The following is a 22,110-nucleotide window of genomic DNA, read 5'->3' on the forward strand; positions in this document are numbered from 1 at the left end:
CCCCTCGGGTAGAGAATGCTTTGTGTGGCATGGAAATACAAAGGTTACAATCCTGGACACTGCTTTTACCTTCTTGGAAGAGAGAGTCTGTTTGTGAAGACAGATAATAATCAAATATCTCCCAAAGAGATATTTGATTATTATCTTTGCCCTTTCTAGGGCCACTTCTGGCATATGGAGGTTCCCAGGCTAGGGGTCGAATTGGAACTGTAGCCACCGGCCTACACCAGGGCCACAGCAACACAGGATCGAAGCCGAGTCTGCAACCTACACCACAGCTCACAGCAACGCCAGATCCTTAACCCACTGAGCAAGGCCAGGGATCGAACCCGCAACTTCATGGTTCCTAGTTGGATTCGTGAACCACTGCGCCATGACAGGAACTCTGAGATGTCTAATTCCAAAGAGCCAATGTGCCAAGAGGAAAACACAGGCTGGAAGATCCTATAAAGATACCTGATCATATCTGAGGGAAGGATCCTCTTAGGAGATGTCTAAATTGAAATTCAAAGAGAGAGGTTAACCCCATAAAGGGGAATGAGGCTGTGGAGTATTAGGGAGGGTATTACCTGTAAAGGGAACAGTTGTGTGCAAAGTGTGTGACAGTTGTGTCCAATGTGTGTGTTCAGGGAGTTACTACTGTGACTCAGCAGTAATGAACCCAACTAGCATCCATGAGAACTCAGGTTCAATCCCTGGCCTTGCTCACTGGTTAAGGATCTGGCATTGCCATGAGCTGTAGTGTAGATCACAAACACGGCCCAGATCTGGTGTTGCTGTGGCTGTGATGTGGGCTGGCAGCTGCAGCTCTGATTCGACCTCTAGCCTGAGAACTTACATATACTATGGATGCAGACTTTAAAAAACCACCACCAACAACAAAGTGTGTGTTCAAAGGGGTGCATAGGAACAGGGCTGGTTCTAAGACATGAAAGATCCAGATATCTGCCTTGCAGAGGAGGGGGAAAGCATCCTTGATAAGCTAGAGGGTATGAAAGGGAGGCAAATCACACAGGGTGTCTGCTGTTTGTAATTACTGTCTATTTTTATTTATTTAATAGCTGCATCAACAGCATACAGAACTTTCTGGGTCAGGGATCAAATTCGAGCCACAGCTGCAACCTATACCAACAGCTGCAGCAATGCCCAATCCTTAACTGACTGCCCAGGGCCAGGAATCCAATGGGGCCTCCACAAAGATAACCTGCTGCACTACAGCCAGAACTCCCATAGTTACTGTTAATAAATATGTTTACTGTTCACCTTTACTGCTGGAGCAAGTTCCAGAGGGCGCTGGGTACCCTGTCTCCTTCACTGCTGTATCCTCAGCTCCTATCTTGGGTGTGGCCCCCCAGAAAGGGCACAGGTTGAATTTATGGACTGGCTGGCTGGCTGGCTAACATCTCCAGCAATCTAACAACCAGCTGACAGCCTCCACGGTAACAAGAGGCTCACATTTTGTGAGTCCTTGGTTCTGCCAGATTCTGGGTTGAGAAAAGGCCAGCAAACTTGGCAGTATTCACAGCTGTAATTTCTGTTTCAAAATCATAGATAATAGCTGACTTCAACCCTGGAGGTCTCCTCCCACTGAGAAGCAGAGTCCCCATGGCCCTTTTCCACCTTGGAGTCCCTGCTGCAGCTATGGTGTAGATCACAATTGTGGGCCCGAATCTGATCCCTGGCCCAGGGACTCCATATGCTTCAGGGTGGCCAAAAGTGAAAGAAAGAAGGAAGGAAAGAGAGAGGGGAAGGGACGGAGGAAGGAAGAAAGGGAGGGAAGAAAAGAACAAACGTGTGATGTTATCTAAGATAGTGGTTGCCCATCCAGTAGACTGATTGCCAAGAAAGTGAGAAAGAAAAAGTGGGTAGCATAACTCAAGTGGAGAAATTTAGCCAAGTCCTTTTTTGTAAACCTGAAGACCACCCACTGGGGGACAGTTCCTGATATTTCATATCAGCTCCCCCGTTCCTCCTTCCCAATAACCCCTATCTTGCATTTGAGCCCCGCCCCCCCCCCCCCCCCCCCGTGGAAACGGGGAAATGATCCGCTCAGGGAGCCAGGTGCAACCCATTCAGTTCACCTGGCCTCAGTCCTGGACGCAGGGCTGCATCTGTGACCTAGGCTGGTTCTGGAGTGAAGCTCGGAAGCTGTGCTTGTAATGCCTGACAGCTGCTCCCTTCGTGCCAGACCGAGGGGTGGTGTTGGCAGTTACAGAGCCTGGCACAGCAGTGGAGATTTTTGCCACCAATAGAACGTGCCAGTCTGAAGCCAGTGCTAATTCAGAGGGGATCAGAGTTGGGAGAACTGAATGGAAAGAGCAGCGAAACCCCTAAAACATGGTGAACCTCAGAATCAGATCGCACCTGAATCCTGCCCAGTTTCTGGACTCTTCCCTGAAGTAAGTCCATATATTCTGTTTATTATTGAGATTGAGATGTCTGGATTCAGTGGCCAAATCGTCTGAAATGGTGAGGGTGATAGAAATCCAGAAACAATTTTCTGTCCTCCAAATAATATAACAGTGTGTAGGAGAAATTGGAATGCAGGTGTAATAGCTACAGGATCTATTTTTTCTTAATTTTTTTAAAAAAAGTGAAATCTGCCAAGAGTTAACATCTTGTTATGTTAATGAAATTTTGAATAAGTAAAAATATGTGAGTTTTCTTTAAAATGGCAACAGTATGAAAGGGTAAACAGGAAACAGGGAGCTTCTATCCCACTCTTCTCTGATCCTCTCTCCAGAGGCAACATTTTAATTCCTTAAAAGGCTTCTTATGTACATTTAAGATATTCTGTACATAGATCTCCCTTTTAATTTACACAAATGGTGCTTTATACTGTCAGCATCTTACTTTTCTCTCACAAATATATCTCAGAGTTTGTTCCATATCAGAAAATATTTAAGCTGCTTCTTTATTTTTTATTTCACTTGAAATACAGTAGATGTGCAATATTATGTTTCAGTTCATTTGTTTGTTTGAATGGAAAAGCTGCTTCTTAAATATGGCAATATAGCTAGGAATTTTTCATTCTGCGTTTCACTGTTACCTGCAAACAAGCATGAGTAAATTTGTTTTATCAGTGAAAGGAAGCCACGGTAGCAAACACCTTTCATGCATTTTTGAGGAAATTCTTTTAAAATGATTCAACAGCTCTATCCAAGCTATTCAATTTTTTGATTCTGTTATTTTTTTTAAACCAATTCCTCTAGAGAGTCATTTAGGCTGTAACCTTTAGATATTTTACACAAAGCTACAACAAATGTTGTTATGTATGCTTCTTTATTTGAAAGCTATATAAAATGTTTTTAACAATAGTCTACATAAATAAAAGTGGTTGAATAAAAAATTTTAAATTTGAGGCCCTGAATATAAGAATTTAAATATTGTTTTTTGTTAGCTTTTTTTTTTTGCATTAACCCTTTTCCTACAAATAGATTCTATTTTTTAAAAATTGAAATACAGTTGATTTACAATATTATGAATTTCAGGTGTACAGCAAAGTGATTCAGTTATACATATTTTAAAAAATTATTTTCCATTATTGAATATAATTGGAAAAATTATTTTCCATTATTGAATATAATATAATTTCCATTATTGGTATACAGTAAATCTTTATTTTTTATTTTGTGTATAGTTCTATGTATCTGAGAATCCCATACTCCTAATTTATCCTCTCTTTCCCCTTTGTTTATCCTAAGTTAGTTTTCTATGTCTGTGTGTCTGTTTCTATATTATAAATAAGCTCATCTGTGTTATTTAGCTACCACATATAAGTGATATCATATGATATTTGTCTTTATCTGGCTTACTTCACTCAGTATGACAATCTCTAGGTCCAGATGGACTCCCTGTTCTGATTCATTCATTCATCCATTTATTGATTCAACAAGTATCTATTGAGTACTCACTTTGTACTAGGGACTGTTTGGGGGCTATCATGATGTGTTCATTGGAGAAGAAGATAGTAGGTCCAGTAAACAACCAGGCATCTGTGGGTATTTAGACATATTAATATTTAGAGACTTTAGTTGTAATAGCTTCAGTTATTTCAGTGTGAATCTACTCAGATTTGTAGTAGAAGGGGTCATGTCTATGTTAGATCATTCAATATTTCCAGGTGATAAAAATAAGGGACCAACAGCCCCTTTCTAGGGAGAACCTTCCATACAATACCTTACTGCAGGAAAGAGCTCCAAGCCATTCACTAAGCATCAATGCCCCTGTGGGTTCCCAGTAGCCCCAGCTCTCTGGCCTTGGCTGAATGGACTGGGGTGGGCATGGGACCTCAGGGCAGCCAATTTATAGGTTGTCTGGTTGCCTATGGGATAACCTGGCTCCAGAGCTTTGTCCATTAGGAATGTTAGCTGAGTCTTATAACTGCTGAAGTCCTATAGTCAAGGTTTTTAAACCTAGTGACTAACCAGAGTCACCCAGGTTGGATCAGTTATAGTGGCAATGGTTCTCACATCTGAGCAGACATTCCTTGCTTCTGGACTCTTCCACTTAGTCAGTCCGTATGTTCTATTTATTAAGTTAAAACTTCTATTTAACTGGTGATTGATGTCCAAATCATCCTAAATAGTAAGGGTGATGGAAATTCAGAAATAATCTTCTCTCCTTGCCCAGAAGGCCTATTAAAACACAGATGATTGTTTCACCATCAGAATTTCTGATTCAGGGAGTTCCTGTTGTGGCTCAGTGGTAACAAACCCAACGAGTATCCATGAGGCTGCAGGTTTGATCCCTGGTCTCACTTTGTAGGTTAAGGATCCGGTGTTGCTGTAAGCTGTGGTGTAGGTCGCAGTCGTGGCTCAGATCCCAAGTTGCTGTGGCTGTGGCATAGGCTGGCAGCTGTAGCTCCAATTCGACCCCTAGCCTAAGAATTTCCATGTGCCGAGGGTATGGCCCTAAAATGCAAAAGAAAAAAAATAAAAATAAAAAAAAAGATTTTCTGATTCAGTGGATCTTGGGGGTGGTGATAAGAATTTGCATTGTTACCAAACTCTTAGTTGACACTGATGTTGACAATCGAAGGACCACATTTTGAGAATCACTGCTCTATTGAAATCTCTCCTCCATTCAAGACTCTGTGAAGTAAGCTGGGTCCTCTGCTTACCATTAGGCCAGCACATTCCAGTTTCTGGGTCCCTGTAAGGCCATTCTACCATAGAGCTGACATTCCTGATTGCCTTATTTTTCTTCAGGTCTTTACAACATCTCCACATTATCTGAGCTAATCTGAGTGAACCCTTACCACAATGTGAGCCTCTAATATAGATCATAGTAATAGGTATCATTTATTGAGCCCTTACTTCTGTACAAAGCATACTCAATAAATGATGAGATGCTCACTAGGGAATTACAATGACTTGTAAGTATTTTGTCCCTAAGTTCATTACTGCAGTATTGTTTATTTTGTATTTTTCTTTTTCTTTTTTTTTTTTTTTTTTTGTCTTTTTGCCATTTCTTGGGCCGCTCCCGCGGCACATGGAGGTTCCCAGGCTAGGGGTCGAACTGGAGCTGTAGCCACCGGCCTACGCCACAGCCACAGCCACGCAGGATCCCAGTCGTGTCTGCTACCTACACCACAGCTCACAGCAACGCCGGATACTTCACCCACTGAGAAAGGCCAGGGATCGAATGTGCAACCTCATGGTTCCTAGTCAGATTCATTAGCCACTGTGCCACAATGGGAACTCCTGTATTTTTCTTTTTAAAAACCGTTTTTAATTTCCTCTTGATTCTTGCCATCAAATATAGAAGACCAGTTTTGCCTCAGCATTTGCAATTTTTTCTACACTTGCAATGTTCCCAAATATTCTCAAAAATATTAAAACCCAGAAAAAGTCAAAAGCAGCACTAGCAGGAGTTCCCGTCGTGGCACAGTGGCTAATGAATCCGACTAGGAACCATGAGGTTGCGGGTTCGGTCCCTGCCCTTGCTCAGTGGGTTAACAATCCAGCGTTGCCGTGAGCTGTGGTGTAGGTTGCAGACATGGCTCAGATCCCGCATTGCTGTGGCTCTAGTGCAGGCCAGCGGCTACAGCTCTGATTAGACCCCTAGCCTGGGAACCTCCATATGTCGTGGGAGAGGCCCTAGAAAAGGCAAAAAGACAAAAAAAAAAAAAAAAAAAACCCAAAAAAGCCCAGCACTAGTAAATAACTGAACTCTTCCTTTGACCTAGATATACCGTTCCTGACAAATTAAAACATCTTACCTATGAGGACATGTGTGATCATATTTATTACAAAGAGAAATGGGGAAGTTTATTAGAGGTTTATTTACGTCAGGCCTCATCCTAGTAACCCCAGGCCTCTGGTTATGTCTTTTGTCAAACCTTAAAATGGAATGTATATTTTCTAATTGTTTCTTGCGTTTCTGCTCCACTGGTCTCTGAGCTTCAGTGACTCAGCAAGTGGGTCTATTTGTCCACCAGTTTTCTCTCAGTGCCTAACATGTGACAAGTGTTGAGTAAATATTGGTGGATGCTTTGGATTCAATGTTTGTGTTCCTCCCTCCCCAGCAAAAATTCTAACCCCCCAGTGTGATGGAATTTAGAGGTGGAAACTTTGGGAGATAATTAGGTCAGGGGATGACGCTCTCAAGAATAAAATTAGTGCCCTTAGAAGAAAAGGACAGGGAACTCCTTTGCCCACTTTCTTCCATGTGAAGATACAAGGAGAAGAGGGGAGTCTACAAGCTAGAAAAGGACCCTCCCCAGAACCCAACCATGCTGACACCTTCGTGTTGGACTTCCAGTCTCCAAACCATGAGAAATAAATTTCTGTTGTTTTTAAGCCACTCAGTCAGTGGCACTTTGTTCCAGCAGCCCAAATAGACTAAGACAGTGAAATTGAATTTACCTGGCTATACACATATCATTAAAAGATGGTAAGGCCAGCATCCTTTGTGGAATAAAATTAAATGAAAATAATAACATGAAAATAATTAGAGTAGAATAACAAAGTGAAAATAAAATAGCTCATTTAGTAAACCAGGGAAGAAGAAGGAGAAGCAACAAGCCTAGGAATATCTTCATTCTTCATTCCCTTGATAAGAACTCTGCCTATGGCCAAGGGCAAGTAAATTGTATTGTTTAATCAGTGAAATAAGGCAACCACCTTCAACTCATTTAAAATATTGGTGCTCTGTATTCTGTAGAAGAAATGTAAGAGAGCATAATGAAAATGACAGTCTGATACATCGAAATGGCCCCTTTTATCTCAAGACCTTGAGGCATTGTGCAAATGATAATTATCTCTTACATCATCCCCTCTGAGGTAAGAATTATTTTCCCCATTTTTAACTGAGCCTCCATAAAATTATTTCCCCCAAAGCCCCAAGTCATAGCTGCTCTCTGAATTCCTCACCTCCTGAGATATGGCTAAGTTAGCACATAAATCACATTGTTAAAGAAAACTTTAAAATCAGGGCAAAAAGTTATGTTGGAGCTATCAAGAGAATAAGCTACTTAGGGATTTCAGATTTCAAATAAAACTTCCCCAGTGATGAGCGGAAATGGAAATGGATTGGAAGAATGTTAACACAAAAACCTGTTCAGTTCTACTTTGTATTTTAATGATATTTTCAATATTTGGATGGCTTAAGAGATGAATTGACTTCAAAACACATTCTGAAGTTGTAGGTGATCTGGAGCCAAAATAAAGAATCTCTGATGAAGAATACATTCTCAGAGGAATGATAATAAAATCCTAGACTGGGAGAATGTTCCATTTTATTGCCCAAATCTGTAGAAATTCACCGTGGCAGATCAGACTTTTAATATCTGGTCACAACAGGACGTCATTCTTAATGATCCCCAGCTGCAGAGAATATGTACTTGGAATTTTTATCCCTACCTTTGTGCTTTTAGGGATCCTACATTATAGATTTATAGAATTTTTGAACTTTTACTTGCAGAGAATTACAAATGTCAGGAAAAAATGTCTACGATAGTACCAAAACTCCCACAGTGTCCTTCACCTAGACTCAACAATTGTTAATGTCTTGCCACATTTGCTTTGTCATCTGTCATATATAAAATATTTTTCCCAAACTGTTTGCAATTATATTGCATTCATTATGCCACCTTACCCTTAAGTTCTTTAGTGTGTATTTCCTAAGAACAAGGACATTTTCTTACATACCCGTACTACAGTTACCCAATTCAGGTAATTAAACATTGATCAATACTTTTATTTAATCTTATGACCACTTTACAATTTTGTTGACTGAACCAATAAAGACACTTTCTTCATTGCATCTTTCTTCTACAGTACAGGATTCAGACCCAAGATTGCATATTACATTTTGTTATTGTGTCTCTATTTCTGATCAATTCTTCATCCTTTAAAAATTTTTTTCATGACAACGACATTTTTTAAGACCACAGGTCCCTTTATAACTAAATGACATAGGATAAAATTTTGGAGAAATGTAGTTTTTATGGTGGTGGTTATTGTTTTTCTGTTAACAACTTTGATGGTAACTGCTAGAAAAGGAGAGATGGGAATTGCATAGCTTCTGATTTGGTACTGTCAGTGAAATTCAAAACGAATCCACTCAATGCAATATCCTAAGGTAGCGCCTGGTACACAGTTACTGGAAAATAAATGTGCTCAAGAGCACCTTTCTTCCTCCCTCCAAACATGCATGTTCCATGTGATGAGGGCCATATATGAGTCTTGTTGGTAATTTCTTCCTAATTATCTAACACAATGGGTTGGCATTGAGTAGACTCAGCAAAACTTTGCTGAATGAATAACTCATGGGGATGAAATGTACTCAGATGTGTTAACTAGTGCCATTTCCTTTTTTCTTTTAAATTTTAATCACCTAACTTAGTGACAAGACACAAAATAATTGAGCAGGTTTTGAAAGTCTTCACCTTCTCAGAAAAGTGGGTTTCCCAGCAGGTGTCAACACATTCCTGCAAGGAACATTTTGTTTACTCCCCAAATCCTTAAAATCCAGTGACATTATTATATCCTGTTATCTTTAACAGTCATTATACATAATCCCTTCTCTTTACTCATTTCTTCTCTCCGCAGTTTAGAATACCGAAAACCTATCAACTTAAATTCTGATCAATTGAAATCTGTGGAGTTTGTGAAATGTTCTCTGTCATCTGAACATGCTAAGCAAATTTTAAAAATAAATCAAGAGTGTAAAGGTTCCTGTTTAGTTTACTTAAGGAAATCAATAGTACGCAGCTGAGGCACTGTTTATATACAAGTGGTAGTTTATTGCAAAGAGCCATAGACTAGAATTTAATTACCAAACTTAGGGGACAGATTTAGGGGGCCGTGTTTCTGTTTATTTGTTCTTATCCCCACACAACCAGACAAAAATGATTGGTGCTCAGAGAAAAGGAACTGGCCTAGGATCTCACAGGTAGTAAGTGGCTCAGGTGGGATTTGAATCCAGGTTTCTTAGTTCCATCTTTGATAGACCACTCTGTGCCAAGCTAATTTGAATCATGAGGGTCCTTACTGTGCCAAGTCCCCTGTAGGCAAATTAAATTAGTAATGCGACTTTACTGAGAAAAAAATTTTTGAAAAAGAATTAAACATATGCTATTTTAAGGAAATCAACAATATAGTACTTGTGGGAAAACTAGAACTTTGGCCTTTTTTCTCACTTATTTTAGGGTTGTTTTTATTTTGAAATACAAGGCTGGGTGTGGGAAGTGGCCTTCGTGATGTCTTCAATCCTTGGAGCATTTTGAAGTACTAACTGCAGCCCTGAGTCCTTTAAAAGTAATAAAACAACATTTCATTTAAAAATATTCTTTTCATCATTTTAGAGAAAACTTCCTTCATGTTGAGTTAATGGGCTTTTCCTGCAAAGTACGGCGGTGAAAGACTTTGCTTTTGAATTACCAAACTCCGAGCACATTTTGAACAATTAGAACAGCTCCTGAGATAAAGGGAGTCACCTGGCAGAAAGCACATAATTGTGTCTAGAGAGAGTTACAATGAAGATTTCAGAGTAACATTAGGTTCTGATTTTTCATTATTTATCTCGTCAGCTAAAGATTAAATTCTTTCTTCATGTTCTGATAAAATGCCCTTCTGAATATTTAATGGCCTACTCTACTTACAGGTTTTTTTTTTTTTTTTTTTGAACATGTTTTTGTTTTTTACTGGGGGTCATAGGGGATAAGTTTTGGGAAGAGTGTTAGGAGTTTGAAAGTAATTGTATTAACTTTAAAAAAAGAATTGTGAGGAGTTCCCACTGTGGCTCAGCTGTAACAAACCTGACTAGTATCCATGAGGATGCAGGTTTGACAGCTGGCGCCACACAGTGAATAAAGGATTCCTGCAGCTGTAGCTCCAATTTGAACCCCTAGCCTGGGAACTTCCATATGCCGCAGATGTGGTTTTCAAAAAAAAGAAAAAAGAAAGTTTAAAAATTTTTTTTAAAAAGGAAGAATCATGGAATGGTGCATCTACTCATATTTTAAATGCTCCTTTTGGAGTTCCCGTAGTGGCTCAGTGGTTAACAAACTCGACTAGGATCTATGAAGATGCGTGTTCAATCCCTGGCCTCCCTCAGTGGGTTAAGGATCTGGCATTGCCGTGAGCTGTATTGTAGGTCACTGACATGGCTCAAATCTCGCATTGCTGTGGCTGTGGTGTAGGCTGGCAACTGTAGCTCTGCATGCACCCCTAACCTGGGAACCTCTATATGCCACAGGTGCAGCCCCCAAAAGCAAAATAAATAAACAAATACTCCTTTTATATCTGTGATTTAGACCATTCATAAGTATGATTGGTTTCATTTAAGTTACATGCATTTTCTTCTAATCGTGCTCCTCAAAAATTATGGGAAAGAACACGAGACATAAACCTCCTTTTGCACTTGACCTATATAAACTGATGAATGAGGGTCATACAATAAACATGTGCTTGTTTGTAGTGACTGAGATGAGATTGTCCTAACTGGCTGGTTAGTGAACAGGCCAAGTGGTCATAGTTGTAGAACCTATTATTTACTGAGCCGTTTGCTATTTGCAGGCGCCAAGGAAAGCACTTTACTTTTACTTAATCCTCACCTGAAACCTCAGAGGCAGTGCCTATTATTTTATCAGTTTTATAGATGAACATGAAGAGGCCCAGAGAGGCTATTGGTGATCCTTATAGGTAATAATCCCATTCATTCTGGCTCTAGAGGCTACATTTTGTTTTGGATAGATGTCACAGACACTTGTAAGAAGGGGTAATTGGAAGGACATTGAGTAGATTCAACAAACTAGAGGAAGAACTGTTGCAATTGTCCAGACAGGAAGTGATAGGGGCTGGGACTAGATGTTTTTGTGTGTATGTGTGTGTGTCTTTAAGGCAGAATTTTTTTAAATTAATTTTTTCTTTTCTTTTTTTAACCCATTCCTCCCAGCATTCACCTGCCACCTTTGGCAACCACCAATGTTCTGTTTTCTGTATCTATGATCTTAGTTTCATTTTGCTTTTGTTTTTTGATTCCCCATATAAGTAAGATCAATTGGTATTAGTCTCTCTGACTTATTTCACTTACTGTAATACACTCAAGGTCCATTTATGTTGTTGCAAATATTTCAATTTTATTCTTTTTTTATGACTGAATACCATTCCACAGTATGTATATATGTATGTGTATGTGTGTAAAAACATGTGGGTTGGAATTTCCATTGTGGCTCAGGAGTAATGAATCTGACTAGTATCCATGAGGATGTGGGTTTGATCCCTGGCCTCACTCATTGGGTTAAGGATCCAGGATTGCTGTGAGCTGTGGTGTTGGCTGTCAGCTGTAGCTTCGATTCAGCCCCTAGCCTGGGAACTTCCATATGCTGTGGGCGTAGCCCTAAAAAGCAAAAAAAAAAAAAAAAAAAAAAAAAAAAAAGGCGGGGGGAGGTTATATATGTTTTCAAATTAGTGCTTTTATGTTCTTTAGGTAAATACCCAGAAGTAGAATTTCTGGATCATGTGTGTATTTTTAATTTTTTTGAGGAATTGCCATACTATTTTTCATGGTGGCTGTACCAGTTTACATTTCTACCAAGACTTCTTCACATCCTTGGCAATGCTTGTTATTTCTTGACTTTTTGATAATCATCATTCTCACCAGCATGAGGTAGTATCTCCTTGTGGTTTTTGTTTGCATATCCCTGTACCTGTTGGCCATCTGTATGTCTTTTTTGGAAAAATATCTATTCAGCATATCTGCCCATTTTATAAATTGAACTCTTTTTTTTTTTTTTTTTTTTTTTTTGCTTTTTAGCTGATGAATTCTTTCTAGGTTTTGAATATTAGCCCCTTATCAAATATATGATTTGCATTTTTTTTCTCCCCTTCACTAGGTTGCCTTTTCACTTTGTCTATGGCTTCCTTTGCTCTTCAGAAGCCTTTTCATTTGATGTAATCCCACTTATTTATTTTTGCTTTTGTTGCTTTTGTTTCTGGTGTCAAATCCAAAAAATCATCATCGGAGCACCCATCGTGGAACAGAAGAAATGAATCTGACTAGGGACCATGGGGTTGCAGGTTTGATCCCTGGCCTCACTCAGTGGGTTGGGGATTCGGCATTGCTGTGAGCTGTGGTGTAGGTTGCATATGTGGCTTGGATCTGGCATTGCTGTGGCTCTGGCGTAGGCTGGCAGCAACAGCTCCGATTGGACCCCTAACCTGGGAACCTCCATGTGCCATGGGTGCAGCCCTCAAAAAAGACAAAAAAAAAAAAATCATAAAGACCCATGTCAAGGAGCTTACTGCCTGGGTTTTCTTCTGGGAGTTATGTGGTTTCAGGTCTTATGTTTAGTCTTTACCTTTATGAGTTAATTTTTTTTTTTGTATGATATAAGATAATGGTCAAGTTTCACTCTTACGTGTGGCTGTCCAGTTTTTCCAGCATCACTTATTGAAAAGACTGTCTTTTCTCCATTGGATATTTTTGGCTCCTTGATTGTAAATTAACTGACCATGTATTCATGGGTTTCTATTCTGTTCCATTGAACTGTCTGTTTTTATGCCAGTACTATACTTTTTTTTATTACTGTAGCTTTGTAATATAGTTTGAAATAAGGGTATTGATTCTTTCACCTTTGTTCTTCTTAAGAAGATTTCTGCAGCAATTTGTGGCCTTTTATGGTTCCTTGCAAATTTCAGGATTATTTGTTCTATTTCATTGAAAAATTCCATGGGAATTTTGATAGAGATTATATTGATCTGTAGATTGGGGAGTGTGGACATTTTATCAATATTGATTCTTCCAATCCATGAGAATGGAATTTCTTCCCGTGTACTTGTCTTTTTTAATGTCTTATAGTTTTCAACATATGAGTTTTCACCTTCTTCATTAAATTTATTCTTAGGTATTTTATTCTTTACGATGCAATTGTGAGATTATTTTCTTAATTTCTCTTTCTAATAATTCATTATTAGTATATAGGAATGCAATAGGCTTTTTGTTTATTGATTTTGTATCCTGCAAATTTACTGAATATCTTTGTTAGTTCTAACAGTTTTTTCGATGGACCTTTCAGGGTTTTCTTTACATAATATGTTATCTGCAATTAGTAACAGTTTTACTTCATTCTGGTTTGGGTGCCTTTTATTTATTTTTCTTGCCTAATTGCTCTGGCTTTAACTACCAATTCTCTATCTTAGAGGAAAGGCTTTCAGCTTCTCACTGGTGTAAATGATGTTAGCGGTGGACTTGTCACATATAGCCTTTATTATGTTAAGGTATATTTTCTTTATACCCACTTTGTTGAGAGGTTTTTTTTCTTTTAATCATAAATTGATGTTAGGGACTAGAATTTTGAGGGTAAAAATAAAAGGAAATGTGTAGAGATGATCAGGTTCTGGTGATGGATTTGATAGGGACATGCAATAGAGGGCAGTATCAAGAGTTGGCCCTAGGTTTTTCCTTGACTTAGGGTGAAATATGTATTTGCCCTTTATTCAGTTTCTGAAATAGAGCTCCTAAAACTCTTGGGATGTCCTAAGTGATGAAAGTGATAATTTTTTTTATGATAATGAGGTGACTTTTGGATCACCAGTAAGGGTTGGGCCTGGTTGCCAGGAGAACCAACGATGTGATTAAGGGGTTGGAACTTTCAGCCCACCTGCTTGACTCCGGGGTAGGAGGCAAGGGCAAAGAACTGAAGGTAGATCAATTGCCACTGACCAATGATTAAATCAACCATTCCTTTGTAATAAAGCCTCCATAAAAACTCAGAAAGACAAGGTTCAGAGGGCTTCAAGGTTTGTGAACGTGTGTAGATGTGGAGAGACTGGGACCCTTAGAGAGTGTGTGGAAGCCCTGAGCCCTTTCCCCATGTCTTGCCCTATGCCTCTTTTCCACCTGGCTATTCCTAAATTCTCTCTGTCTCTGTCTCTGTCTCTCTCCTTTTTTTTTTTTTTTTTTTTTAGGGCCACATCTGCAGCATTTGGAAGTTTCTGGGCTAGGGGTCAAGGGCTACTGCTGCCAGCCTACACCACGGCATTTCAAGGTCTGAGCCACATCTGTGACCTATGCTGCAGCTTACAGCAATGCCAGATCCTTAACCCACTGAGCAAGCCAGGGATCAAACCCACATCCTTATGGACACTGTCAGGTTCTTAGCCCGCTGAGCCATGACAGAAACTCCGAATCACATCCTTTCTAAAAAATTGGTAACCTAGTAGTGGGTTGAATCATAGGGCACTGAGCCGATGTCCTGAGAATTACTTGGTTTTGTGTGTGTGTGTGTGTGTGTGTGTGTGTGTGTGTGTTGGGTGTGGCGGGGGGTAGAGGGGGTGGACAACCCCCACCCCCCGGCACACCCATACCCAAATATTGGAATTGTGTCCAGGAACCCCAGAAAACATGGTGAGGGTGGATGATGGAGGAGGCGCCCTGGAGGAAAAGATCAGTGAAACCCTCATTTGTCCAATTCCTTGTTAGAGGAAAGCCAGTCAGAATGAGTGGAACGTCAGCATGATGAACTATTTTAAAGGAAACAATTTCATTATTTCCAGGAAATAGAACCAGGCTATAAAATTATTTGTTGGTCTAGCCTGAGCACTTGTTTAATAAAGAATTAGAAATGGTTTGCTATTCACAAATTGGTTGCTCCACAAACGATGCTTCTTAAGTGTTTGAAGGTGGTTAAAAGCAGTTTGTTTTTCTAGAGTGTTTAAATATTCCCTCTGGAAATCTTGTTAAACTCTTCATTTGCTCCCCAAACTCTCTCTTAAAAAAAGAGGAAAATGTAGAGTCTAGGTGAGCGTCTGCCACAATTAATGAGGCTTTACTCAATTAAGAAATACTGACCAGGTGCATTAGCCTTTTTCCTCCTCTGGGGTCAATAGAGGCACTTTTCACCAGGCACTTAAACCTTAGCTGGTGTTAGTGATGGTTTTAACGACTGTTCTGGTCAGTAGTTTGTGTTCTGCCAAATAGACGAATGGCGTGGGGGTGGGGATGAGGGGCAGAGTCTCATTGCCTGTTTTCCTCGGAAACCAGTCGCACATCATCGACTTGGGGCTCACATGGGGATGTGTTGTGATGGAGGTATTTCCTCTAACATCTGTTGAATACCTACACATGCCAGACTTCTATACACACTGTCTGCTTTAGTCCTCACAACCACAAGATGTGGAATGTTTCGTTCTGCCCATTTTGCAAACCACACAACCCAAACCTTAAACCTGTATGTCCTGCCTGCTGACCATCTTCACCTGTATATCCCTGAGCAGAAGAGCAAACTTGTATTTGTTACCTCTTCCTCTAATTGGATCTTCCTCTAATTGGGGTCAGCAACCAATTAATCCATCAAGAGTTAGAATTCTAGACTCATTCTATTTTTTTTTTTTTTGGTCTTTTGTCTTTTTAGGGCCACACCTGTGGCATATGGAGGTTCCCAGGCTAGGGGTCCAGTCGGAGCTACAGCTGCCAGCTTACACCACAGCAACAGCAATGCCAGATCATAGCCGCATCTGTGACGTATGCCACAGCTTGTGGCAACACCGGATCCTTAACCCACTGAGTGAGGCCAGGGATCAAACCCACAACCTCATGGTTCCTAGTCAGACTCATTTCCACTGCGCCATGACATGAGTCCTCTAGACTCATTCTTTGTCTCTCTCTCTCTCTCTTTTTTTTTTCTTGCTATAGTCACAGCATGCAGAAGTTCTCAGGCCAGGGATCGAACCTGTGCCACAGAAGTAAACCAAGTCACAGTGTGTCAATGCTGGATCCTTAACCCACTGAGCCCCAAGGAACACCTCTAAACTCACCCTTGATTTGTTCTTCTCTGTTTCTTTCTTTTTAACTGTTATATACCCCACCAATTGCCAAATCCTAATGGTTTCACTCCTGTGTATTTCTGTACAGCTGACCCTTGAACAACAGACCTGACCTGCACGGTTCTGCCTATTTGTAGATATTTTTCCATAGTAAATACTACAGCACTACATGGTTCACTATTGGTTGAATCTGTGGGTGTAGAAGAACTACAGACATGGAGGCCTGACTGTAAATTACATGTGGATTAATACCCATGTTGTTCAGAGGGTCAACTGTATTAATTTTTTCTAACCCTCTGTATTCATTTCTACGGCTGCTGTCACAAATAGCCACAAACATAATGGCTTAAAAAAACACAAGTTATTATCTTATAATTCTTGAGGCCAGACTTCTGAAATCAATCCTGTTGGTCTGAAATTAAGGTGTCAGTAGTACCAGCTCCTTTTGGAAGCTCTAGAGCAGAATCTATTTCCTCATCTTCTCTCATTTCTGGAAGCTGTCAGTATTTCTTGGATTATAACTGCTTACTCCAAACACATCAGCTTTTCTCCCTGAATCCTTGGTTACCCATCCAAGGTCTTCTTCCTTCCTTGCAGTTGAATCTCCTTCCTCTTCCTTCTTATAAGAGCACTGTGATTATATTAAGGACTCACCTAAATAATCTTCATCTCTCAAGATCCCTAATCACATCTGCAGAGTCCTTTTTGCCAGGTAACATTCACAGGTCCAAGGGAGGAGGACATGGACAACTTGGGGCGAGTCACCTTTTTTTTTTTTTAATTCTTATTGAAGCATAGTTGATTTACAATGTTGTGATAATTTCTGCTGTACAACAAAATGATTCAGTTATATATGTACACACATCCATTTTCTTTCAGATTCTTTACCCACATAGATTATCACAGAATATTGGGTAGAGTTCTCTGTGCTGCAGCAGGTTCCCATTGGCCAATCATTCCTTATACATCAGTGTGCTTATGCCATTCCCAAACCCTCAGTCATCCCTTCTTTGGTAACCAAGAGTTTTTCAAAGTCTGTGAGTCTGCTTCTCTTCTGCAAATAAGTTCATTTGTATCCTTTTTTTTTTTTTTTTTAGATTTCCACATTTAAGTGATATCACAAGATGTTTGTCTTTCATTGTCTAACTTCACTTAGTATGATAATTTCTAGGTCCATCAATGTTGCCAAAAATGCCATTGTTTCATTTTTTAATGGCTGAGTAATATTCCATTGCATATATGTACCATATCTCTATCCATTCCTCTATCAATGCAAGTATAGGTTGTTTCCACATCTTGGCTATTGTAATAATGCTGCAGTGAACATTGGGGTGCATGTATCTTTCTGAATTATGGTTTTCTCCAGACAGATGCCTAGGAGTGGGATTGCTGAATCTTATGGTGAGAGAGGCTATCATTAAGCCCACCACATTCTCCTTTCCTGGCTCATCCTGTCCTTGCCTCTCACTTCCTCAGTGGTCTCTCTGTCTTCAGTTTAATCCATCCTCCCTTCCAGCCCTCCCTGTCATGTAGAGCAGTGGTTTCCCAAGGCAGATCCATTAACTGAACCCCCAGAAAGTTGTTAAAAGTACAGACGCCTGGGGAGTTCCTGTCATGGCTCAGCAGAAACAAATCTAACTAGTATCCATGAGGATGCAGGTTCAATCCCTGGCCTCGCCCAGTGGGTTAAGGATCTGGCAGTGCCATGAGCTGTATAGGTCACAGATGCAGCTCAGATCTGGCATTGCTGTGGCTCTAGTATAGGCCAGCAGCTACAGCTCTGATTTGACCACTAGGCTGGGAACCTCCATATGCTGTGGGTAAGGCCCTAAAAAAACAAACAAACGGAAGTACAGATACCTGGGTTTTCTGCCTGTATTTGTAATTTATAAATCTACCACCATACTAATTTAAATAGGTAAATGAAGAGACAAAGCTTTGTACTTTGATGTCAGCACCAAAATTTCAATATAGGAGAAACTTGAATAGGAGTTTGTTTGGGGAATTCCTGGGGAATTTCCCTGAGACTGTGTTTGCATAGCAAGCATATTGTGTCTACACTGATTGCTGGTTACAGATCAATGAAAACAGCCAAGTTTACTAAAGATGGTTTTATGCAGATATTACAGTAGTTTTTAAAAAATTGTCTGACTTGGAAGTAACTTTATGGGGTTGATGAAGGTCATAGGGTAGGAAAATGATGCTTAGATCTTCCTTCTCCAGGCCAAGGTTTCTCTGGGGCACTGATGCCAGTGAGTTTGGGAACCTCTGATTCTGATCATAAACTTCTTGAGGACAAGGATCCTATCTTGTTCTGTATTTAGTCCCCACTTCCTAGGACTCTGGCACAAAGCTTTTGTATCCTAAATGAACAATTCCATGAATTAATGAAATTTGCTAGTATGAAATGCTAGTACAAAAGAGCTTGTTAAGTATTTTGGTGTTGTTGAGTTTTTTACTAAAAGACGACCTACTTTGATGAGGAACTGAGGCAAGGGATTAAGGGATCTCTTGGGAGAAGCATAGATAACTAGGTTGTTTAGAGGTCAAGGTAAGCATTTGCTGTTAAAGAGTGTTACCAAAGCTGGCTGGTGGTGATGCATGTCCAGAGTGGACCCACACACTTCCAGGAAGTAAAAAGCCAAGCAGATGCATGGTATTTGTATCTGTCTGGATATAGGGTGTATAACTATAATAGCTAACACCTGGCACTTCCTATGCACCAGGCATTGTTCTAAGCACTATATATGTATCAGCATGTATGTATAATCATCCCATTTAACTTTCACAAGAACCTTGATCACTCACCAAAAAACTCACATACCAACAATGAAACAGGTTGGTTAAATAACTTGGCCATGGTCACACAGCTAGAGAGTGGATCCAAACCCAATCACCCTGGCCCCAGAGGTTTTACTTGATGCACTGCCCAGAGAGCTGTGTTGTGTCACCCAGCAAGGTGAAACTGAGATGAAAGAGCAGACTCTGAGTGCATGGTCAAGTTAGGTAGAAAGGAAACAAATACAGACCACATCGTGAGACTATGACAAATAATTTAATACAAATGTACCCATCCTCTGAAGTCTTAAGGAGGGCAAGTGATTGTCCTGCCAAGATCATGACAGTAAATGGCACAGTGGAGACTAGAATTCATTTGTGTCTGAGATCATATCCATGAACTTTGAAATGGGATGAGACTTTCTAAGGTAGGGGGACAAGGGAAGATAGAGCAAGGACATTTTATTTAATCTCAGACTAAGAAAGGCCTGGCCTTATGATTATTATTTAAAATTATTTTTGCTATAGAATGCAGTGATTTTCATTAAATTGACTGAGTTGCATAGCTATCATCAAAATCCAGTTTGAGAACATCCTCATCACCCCAATAAACTCCCTTATTTCCATGTATAGGAAATTGTGTACATGTTTAATTGTTTCTATCTCTAGCCATAAGCAACCACTCATCGACTTTGTATCTCTATAGGTTTGCTTTTTCTGGACATTTAATACAAGTGGAATCAGAATATATGTGATCTTTTCTATTGGCATCTTTCATTTAGCATAACTTTTTTTAGGTTCATCCATGCTGCAGCCATATATCAGTAGTTCTTTCCTTTTTACAGCTGAATAATATTTCAGTTTGTGGCTCTACCACATTTTGTCTATCCATTTGCCATTTGACACTTCCTTGGATGTGTCCCACTTTTTACCTCTTAAGAATAATGTTACTATGAACACTCATACACAAGGTTTTGTGTGGATGTATGTTTTCATTTCTCTTGGGCACATGGCTAGAAATAGAACTGCTTGGTTGTTGTGGTAGTTTTGTTTACTTTTGCATCTGTTTAATCTTTTTTTTTTTTTTCTTTTTTGGCCCTGCCCATGGGATATAGAAGTTATCAGGCCAGGGATCAAATCCGAGCCACAGCTGCGACTTATGCCACAACTGGGGTAACACTGAATCCCTTAACCAGTTGAAATTCTGCATATGATTAATCTTTAAGAAATGAGGGCCTGATATTTATGCAAAGGTCTGAAGGCTGGAAAAAGAAAAAGCCAGGGAAGAAGGAAGGGTCAATGTTTTAGGCAGTGGGAAAAGTATTAGTTTCCTTGTTCCTGATGTGGTACCTATAAAGTATTAACTATTGTATTTTGCATCTTAAACCCAAGGCTTTGTGTTATCAAAGGAATACTGTCAATTTCTTGAAGGTGATAAATGTGCCTGCATCATAGCAAAGTTGCCTTTTCTCAGTTTGTATTGAGCTATTCTATGAGAAATCATTACAAGAAAAAAAAAAAAAAAGGGACCAACAAACACTCAAACAAAGCAAGCAAACAAATAAAACAAAACCCTGATGGTTTGGTATGAAAAGGCCACGAGACAAAAGGAAGAATCTATGCTGTTCCTTATAGTCTTTCTTTTTCTACATTTTAGCAAGTTAATCTCCTCACATGCACAGCAATAATATTTGTAGAGCCTGAAAGCCACAGCTCTGTTTCCCTGCTTCCCAGAAGATAAATGGTGTTCAGCAAAATGCAGGAAAATAATCATACCCAAGCCATCTTTCTCCAACACGCTTTCTTCCTTTTTGTCAATTTTAGCCAAAGTTGCTTTGTGTACCCGTGTGTTTTCCCTCTTCATGAGCTTTTCTGTCCAAGAAAAAGAAAGTATTCAGGACCCCAGCAGTTGTACACACAATATATTGGTTAATGCAAGGTGACCTGCAGGTTTCAACTCGGTTTGCAAAGGCAGCTGCAGTACAGCCACGGAGGCAATTACAGCATTACAAACCATGGACATAAAGTTGCAGAGCTGATTTCTAAAAGGCCCAAAGAGAGTTTTTACTTCTTAGCTTATGACCAGAAGTTCATGGCACATTAAGTTTTCCATTTGAAAGCTAAGAGAATCCCTTGCCACAGCTTCTAACCTCTCAAAGTGATCGGAGAGAGAAAATGTCAGGCTTTCTCTTGATGAAAAAAAAGTATTCTCCAAGTGTAGTGATAGAATGCCAGCTTTGTCCTTACTTTCAGTTTGAGTGGGAGGCAGGGATTTGGTGATATATCTGGACAGAGGTCAGTAATGGCCTCTTTTTTTTTTTTTTTTTTTTTTTTGCATCCACATAAAATTCTTGACCCTAACTTTTGGAATTAGCCCCTCGGTTTTCCTTTATGAAATACAGCCATTTTCAAGTTCAGGTAGTTTGGTTGGTTTGATACCATCAGTATGCCCTGCGGGGAGGCCCGTGCTCCAGAAGTGACCTTTTGGAGCAATGGATACCCCTGGTCCTGTGATGGGTTCAGCAATAGGCATGTGACCCACTCTGGGATAATGACAAGTCAAGAGCTTTCACTTAAACAGTTGGGAAAGAGGTACCCTCTTTCCTTCGGGTTGTTAAGCTGGAAACATTTTATTTTATTTTTTGCCTTTTTTAGGGCCGCACCTGCGGCATACGGAAGTTCCTAGGCTAGGGGTCGAATTGGAGCTGCACCTGTTGGCCTACACCATAACCACAGAAACTCAGGATCCAAGCTGCATCTGCAACCTACACCACAGTTCATGGCAATGCCAGATCCCTAACCCTGAGCAGGGCCAGGGCTCGAACCACATCCTCATGGATCCTAGTTGGGTTCATTACCAGTGAGCCACAATGGGCATCCCTATGCTGGAAGAATTTATGTCTAGAGGTGCCGACAAATATCTTCTCTGGCTTCAAGGAAGGGTCTAAACAAGAGCAGAAGAGAATAAACCCAACAGAGAGGAAAGTAGAACCCAGAGATGGAGGAAGACAGATTGCCATGGCATCATCTCAGCATCTGGAACCCACTGTGCTGACAC

General features: G+C 40.1%; 1 long non-coding RNA gene across 1 annotated transcript in view; it reads left to right on the plus strand.

The window, feature by feature from the left end:
- Window positions 1-2,074: 2,074 nt before the first annotated feature.
- Window positions 2,075-22,110, plus strand: part of LOC146397374 (uncharacterized) — a 154,312-nt gene continuing 134,276 nt past the window's right edge. Inside the window, exon 1 of the long non-coding RNA XR_014823507.1 lies at window positions 2,075-2,399. This is a non-coding gene — a long non-coding RNA (uncharacterized LOC146397374). The remainder of the gene's footprint in view (window positions 2,400-22,110) is intronic.

Source organism: Sus scrofa, chromosome 13 (genome assembly GCF_054392235.1).
Source record: "Sus scrofa isolate SSC_HxYL_T2T_F1_AM1 chromosome 13, Sscrofa_HxYL_maternal_Yorkshire_Landrace_v2.0, whole genome shotgun sequence".
NCBI lineage: Eukaryota > Metazoa > Chordata > Mammalia > Artiodactyla > Suidae > Sus > Sus scrofa.